This window comes from Entelurus aequoreus, linkage group LG28 (genome assembly GCF_033978785.1).
Source record: "Entelurus aequoreus isolate RoL-2023_Sb linkage group LG28, RoL_Eaeq_v1.1, whole genome shotgun sequence".
Classification (NCBI taxonomy): Eukaryota; Metazoa; Chordata; class Actinopteri; order Syngnathiformes; family Syngnathidae; genus Entelurus; species Entelurus aequoreus.
The window spans coordinates 4,712,312-4,719,424 of NC_084758.1; positions in this window are offsets into that span (position 1 = coordinate 4,712,312).

Below are 7,113 nucleotides of genomic sequence, written 5' to 3' on the forward strand. Positions count from 1 at the left end.
CAGACATGTTTACACCCAGGTCATCTTTGTCACGCAGTCAGACATGTTTACACCCAGGTCATCTTTGTCACGCAGTCAGACATGTTTACACCCAGGTCATCTTTGTCACGCAGTCAGACATGTGTACACCCAGGTCATCTTTGTCACGCAGTCAGACATGTTTACACCCAGGTCATCTTTGTCACGCAGTCAGACATGTTTACACCCAGGTCATCTTTGTCACGCAGTCACACATGTTTACACCCAGGTCATCTTTGTCACGCAGTCAGACATGTTTACACCCAGGTCATCTTTGTCACGCAGTCAGACATGTTTACACCCAGGTCATCTTTGTCACGCAGTCAGACATGTTTACACCCAGGTCATCTTTGTCACGCAGTCAGACATGTTTACACCCAGGTCATCTTTGTCACGCAGTCAGACATGTTTACACCCGGGTCATCTTTGTCACGCAGTCAGACATGTTTACACCCAGGTCATCTTTGTCACGCAGTCAGACATGTTTACACCCAGGTCATCTTTGTCACGCAGTCAGACATGTTTACACCCAGGTCATCTTTGTCACGCAGTCAGACATGTTTACACCCAGGTCATCTTTGTCACGCAGTCAGACATGTTTACACCCAGGTCATCTTTGTCACGCAGTCAGACATGTTTACACCCAGGTCATCTTTGTCACGCAGTCAGACATGTTTACACCCAGGTCATCTTTGTCACGCAGTCAGACATGTTTACACCCAGGTCATCTTTGTCACGCAGTCAGACATGTTTACACCCAGGTCATCTTTGTCACGCAGTCAGACATGTTTACACCCAGGTCATCTTTGTCACGCAGTCAGACATGTTTACACCCAGGTCATCTTTGTCACGCAGTCAGACATGTTTACACCCAGGTCATCTTTGTCACGCAGTCACACATGTTTACACCCAGGTCATCTTTGTCACGCAGTCAGACATGTTTACACCCAGGTCATCTTTGTCACGCAGTCAGACATGTTTACACCCAGGTCATCTTTGTGTACGCAGTCAGACATGTTTACACCCAGGTCATCTTTGTCACGCAGTCAGACATGTTTACACCCAGGTCATCGCCAAGCTGCGGGGCGGCGGTTGTGGCGATACCACTCTGGCAGATCCATCAATGACATGTCCTACGGTCGGTTGCCCGGGAGATCAAAACTGAAAGTTAACCCTGCAACACCCCTTGTAGTAAATTTACAACGTTACCTTAAACCATCCTAAAAAACAATCTGTTATATATATATTTTTATACCACATTTACATAGTCATTGGGTCCCATTGTTCAGTCTCACAAGGCTATTGGATCGTACATTTGTTTATAAGTCACGCCTTCTGGCCATGAACTCACACAACCTCTCAAGGTTTCCTTCCAACAAAATCTATTTGTTTCATTGGACTGGATTCATCAGATTCAAGTAATTCAAATGTCTTTTATATATTTTTTGGTTGTTATTACAATGTCTAGAGCGTGTACGTATGTAGTTATTGTGGAGCAGATGCATCAAATTTCATTTAGAGCTTGTTATATAATTGTTGCAATTATAAAAGATGGGTAAATACATAAGAAAAATTACAGTTAAACTTCATTAAGTAGGTGCATCTTTAACATTTATTTCAGTAAGTGATCAAAAAAACATTAAAATTAAATATAAAAAATATATTAACAAATAAAAACAACAACAAAAAATACATAATAGTAGTAATAATAGCAGGAAATACACTAGAAAATAACAGTTTAACATAAGTAAAAAAAAAAACTCATTAAAAAGGTGCGTCTTTAACATTTATTTCAATAAGTGATAAAAAAAACATTAAAATTAAATATAAAAAATATATTAACAAATAAATAAAAACAAAAAAGTAGTACATAATATTAGCAATAATAGCAGTAAATACACTAGAAAATAACAGTTTAACATAAGTAAAAAAAACTTCATTAAATAGGTGCATCTATAACATTTATTTCAATAAGTGATAAAAAAAACATAAAAATTAATTATAAAAAATATATTAACAAATAAATTTAAAAAAAAAGTAGTACACAATATTAGTAATAATAGCAGTAAATACACTAGAAAATAACAGTTTAACATAAGTAAAAAACCTCATTAAAAAGGTGCATCTTTAACATTTATTTCAATAAGTGATAAAAAACAAACATTAAAATTAAATATAAAAAATATATTAACAAATAATGATAAATGATAAATGGGTTATACTTGTATAGTGCTTTTCTACCTTCAAGGTACTCAAAGCGCTTTGACAGTATTTCCACATTCAACCATTCACACACACATTCACACACTGATGGCGGGAGCTGCCATGCAAGGCGCTAACCAGCAGCCATCAGGAGCAAGGGTGAAGTGTCTTGCCCAAGGACACAATGGACGTGACTAGGATGGTAGAAGGTGGGGATTGAACCCCAGTAACCAGCAACACTCCGATTGCTGACACAGCCACTCTACCAACTTCGCCACGCCGTCCCATAAAAAATGTAGTACATAATATTAGTAATAATAGCAGTAAATACACTAGAAAATACCAGTTTAACATAAGTAAAAAAAACTTAATTAAATAGGTGCATCTTTAACATTTATTTCAATAAGTGATAAAAAAAAAAAACATTAAAAATAAATATGAAAAATATATTAACAAATTAATAAAAACAAAAAAAGTTTAGTACATAATATTAGTAATAATAATAATAGCAGTAAATACACAAGAAAATAACAGTTTAACATAAGTAAAAAAAAAACTAATTAAAAAGGTGCATCTTTAACATTTATTTCAATAAGTGATAAAAAAAAACATTAAAATTAAATATGAAAAATATATTAACAAATAAATAAAAACAAAAAAAGTTTAGTACATAATATTAGTAATAATAGCAGTAAATACACTAGAAAATAACAGTTTAACATAAGTTAAAAAAAAACTCATTAAAAAGGTGCATCTTTAACATTTATTTCAATAAGTGATAAAAAAAACATTAAAATTAAATATAAAAAATATATTAACAAATAAATAAAAACAAAAAAAATTAGTACATAATATTAGTAATAATAATAATAGCAGTAAATACACAAGAAAATAACAGTTTAACATAAGTAAAAAAAACTCATTAAAAAGGTGCATCTTTAACATTTATTTCAATAAGTGATAAAAAAAAACATTAAAATTAAATATAAAAAATAAATTAACAAATAAATGAAAACAAAAACAATTTAATACATAATATTAGTAATAATAGCAGTAAATACACAAGAAAATAACAGTTTAACATAAGTAAAAAACCTCATTAAAAAGGTGCATCTTTAACATTTATTTCAATAAGTGATAAAAAAAAACATTAAAATTAAATATGAAAAATATATTAACAAATAAATAAAAACAAAAAAAGTTTTACATAAGTAAAAAACCTCATTAAAAAGGTGCATCTTTAACATTGTTTTCAAAAACATTAAAATAAGGAATGCTGCACTCCATTTACAAAGCACCTCACTTGTTTCATTGATTTCAACAAATCTACAAAACGTCTTCAACTGATTAAGAACACTCTGATTGCTGATGTTCATTTTCATGAAAACTTTTCTTTTTTTGCTTTTGATTCAGCTATATTGTAGAGGTGTCACATTCTACGTCCGCCACCTTCCCTGCCAGCTTCACCCCTTCACGCCACGCTTTTTTATGGCCATTTTTGTCTGGCTCGATCCTTCCCTTCAACATTAGCCACGGCCCGCTCGTAAACATGCGCTCATGTGCTTGCAAATAGGAATGGACTGTGCACCTACGTTGTGTGTGTGTGTGTGTGTGTGTGTGTGTGTGTGTGTGTGTGTGTGTGTGTGTGTGTGTGTGTGTGTGTGTGTGTGTGTGTGTGTGTGTGTGTGTGTGTGTGTGTGTGTGTGTGTGTGTGTGTGTGTGTGTGTGTGTGTGTGTTTCTACCCTTCTTGAGACACGAAGAAGGAAAAGTATCTTCCATATGAGGAGGTGTGAACAAGTGATGACATAAATCATGGTCCCAATAACATTGCATCTAATAGAGAGCCAAATACTAGAGTCCGTGAACATTGCTCCAAAGTCAGGATTTTTTTGTTGATTTAATGTGGTGACATCTATCAAAATGAGGGTGGTCCCAAAAAGGAGGGATTTTTTACATTGACTGTGTGTCGCTTTTAAAAGTGCTCCCCCTCTGGTCAACATATGAAATAACAAGTGCGTGAAAGAAATTGTAATGTGCCCTTTTTGGCCAAAATTTATTTTAAATAAATAAGTAAATATGTATATAGATACATACTGTAATAACTTGAAGTAAATAATGAAGATTAAAAATCAATTAAGAACAAAAACTTTAAAACAAAAAATAAATGTGTCAACTTGTTTCTTATAAAATTGGGAACAATTTCTCATATTCTTTCTGTTTCTGTAATATTGTAATATTTTCTCGTAAAATTACTACTTTTTTATGTAAAATTATTACTTTTTAATGCAAAATGGGGACATTTGTCATATAAAATTCGGATTTTTATCACAATATTGCCAATTTGTTTGTTATTCTCGTAAAACGGTGACATTTTCTGAGTAAAATGATGACTTTTGTCATCAGTTTGCCGAGTAAAATTCAGATTATTATTACAACATTGCCAAAAAGTTTTCTTATAAAATTGTGACTTTTGTCGAGTAAAATTTCGACTCTTTTCAGTAAATTGCCAAAATGTTAAGCTTTTTCTTGTAAAATTGCGACTGTTATTGAGTAAAATTCCAACTTTTATCATAATATTGCACAAGTGTTGGGTTTTTCTTGTAAAATTTGACTTGCTTTGAGCAAAATGACGACTTTTAATATAATACTGCCAAAATGTTAAGTTTTTCTTGTGAAACTGTGACCTTTTTCTTGTGAAATTCCAACTCATTTTTCACAACAAGCTTTTTTATATTTGCATAGTATGTATATATTATTCATGTTGTAAATACACTTCTTTATATATCTAGAAAGGCTGGTCCTAAAGAGGGAGGCACTTTTCTCACGTCTCAAAAAGGTGACAAATACAAGAGTGTGTGTGTGTGTGTGTGTGTGTGTGTGTGTGTGTGTGTGTGTGTGTGTGTGTGTGTGTGTGTGTGTGTGTGTGTGTGTGTGTGTGTGTGTGTGTGTGTTCTTGTATCTTGAGACACGAAGAAGGAAAAGTAGCTTCCATAAGAGGAGGTGTGAACAAGTGATGACATAAATCATGGTCCCAATAACATTGCATCTAATAGAGAGCCAAATACTAGAGTCTGTGAACATTGCTCCAAAGTCAGGATTTTTTTGTTGATTTAATGTGGTGACATCTATCAAAATGAGGGTGGTCCCAAAAAGGAGGGATTTTTTACATTGACTGTGTGTCGCTATTAAAAGTGCTCCCCCTCTGGTCAACATATGAAATAACAAGTGCGTGAAAGAAATTGTAATGTGCCCTTTTTGGCCAAAATTTATTTTAAATAAATAAGTAAATATGTATATAGATACATACTGTAATAACTTGAAGTAAATAATGAAGATTAAAAATCAATTAAGAACAAAAACTTTAAAACAAAAAATAAATGTGTCAACTTGTTTCTTATAAAATTGGGAACAATTTCTCATATTCTTTCTGTTTCTGTAATATTGTAATATTTTCTCGTAAAATTACTACTTTTTTATGTAAAATTATTACTTTTTAATGCAAAATGGTGACATTTGTCATATAAAATTCGGATTTTTATCACAATATTGCCAATTTGTTTGTTATTCTCGTAAAACAGTGACATTTTCTGAGTAAAATGATGACTTTTGTCATCATTTTGCCGAGTAAAATTCAGATTATTATTACAACATTGCCAAAAAGTTTTCTTATAAAATTGTCGAGTAAAATTTTGACTCTTTTCATAAAATTGCCAAAATGTTAAGCTTTTTCTTGTAAAATTGCGACTGTTATTGAGTAAAATTCCAACTTTTATCATAATATCGCACAAGTGTTGGGTTTTTCTTGTAAAATTTGACTTGCTTTGAGCAAAATGACGACTTTTAATATAATACTGCCAAAATGTTAAGTTTTTCTTGTGAAATTGTGACCTTTTTCTTGTGAAATTCCAACTCATTTTTCACAACAAGCTTTTTTATATTTGCATAGTATGTATATTTTATTCATGTTGTAAATACACTTCTTTATATATGTAGAAAGGCTGGTCCTAAGGAGGGAGGCACTTTTCTCACGTCTCAAGAAGGTAACAAATACAAGAGTGTGTGTGTGTGTGCACTTGTCTCACCATCCTTGTGGGGACATACACTTGATAAACCACCCTTTCTGTGAGGATCTTTTGACTTGTGCGGACATTTGCCTGGTCCTCACAACTACAAAAGTAAAAAAAAAATTTTACTTTGTGTGTTTTGCATTCTGAAGTGAGGTTGCAACTAGGGATGTCCGATAAATGCTTTAAAATGTAATATCGGAAATTATCTGTATCGTTTTTTTTAATTATCGGTATCGTTTTTTGTTGTTGTTGTTGTTTTGTTTTTTTTTGTTTTTATTAAATCAACATAAAAACACAAGATACACATACAATTAGTGCACCAACCCAAAAAACCTCCCTCCCCCATTTACACTCATTCACACAAAAGGGTTGTATCTTTTTTGTTATTAATATTCTGCTTCCTACATTATATATCAATATATATCAATACAGTCTGCAAGGGATACAGTCCGTAAGCACACATGATTATGCGTGCTGCTGCTCCACTAATAGTACTAACCTTTAACACTTCATTTTACTCATTTTCATTCATTACTAGTTTCTATGTAACTGTTTTTATATTGTTTTACTTTCTTTTTTATTCAAGAAAATGTTTTTAATTTATTTATCTTATTTTATAAATTTTTTTAAAAAGTACCTTATCTTCACCATACCTGGTTGTCCAAATTAGGCATAATAATGTGTTAATTCCACGACTGCATATATCGGTTGATATCGGTATCGGTTGATATCGGTATCGGTAATTAAAGAGTTGGACAATATCGGAATATTGGATATTGGCAAAAAGCCATTACCTGACATCCCTAGTTGCAACTCTCTATTCCC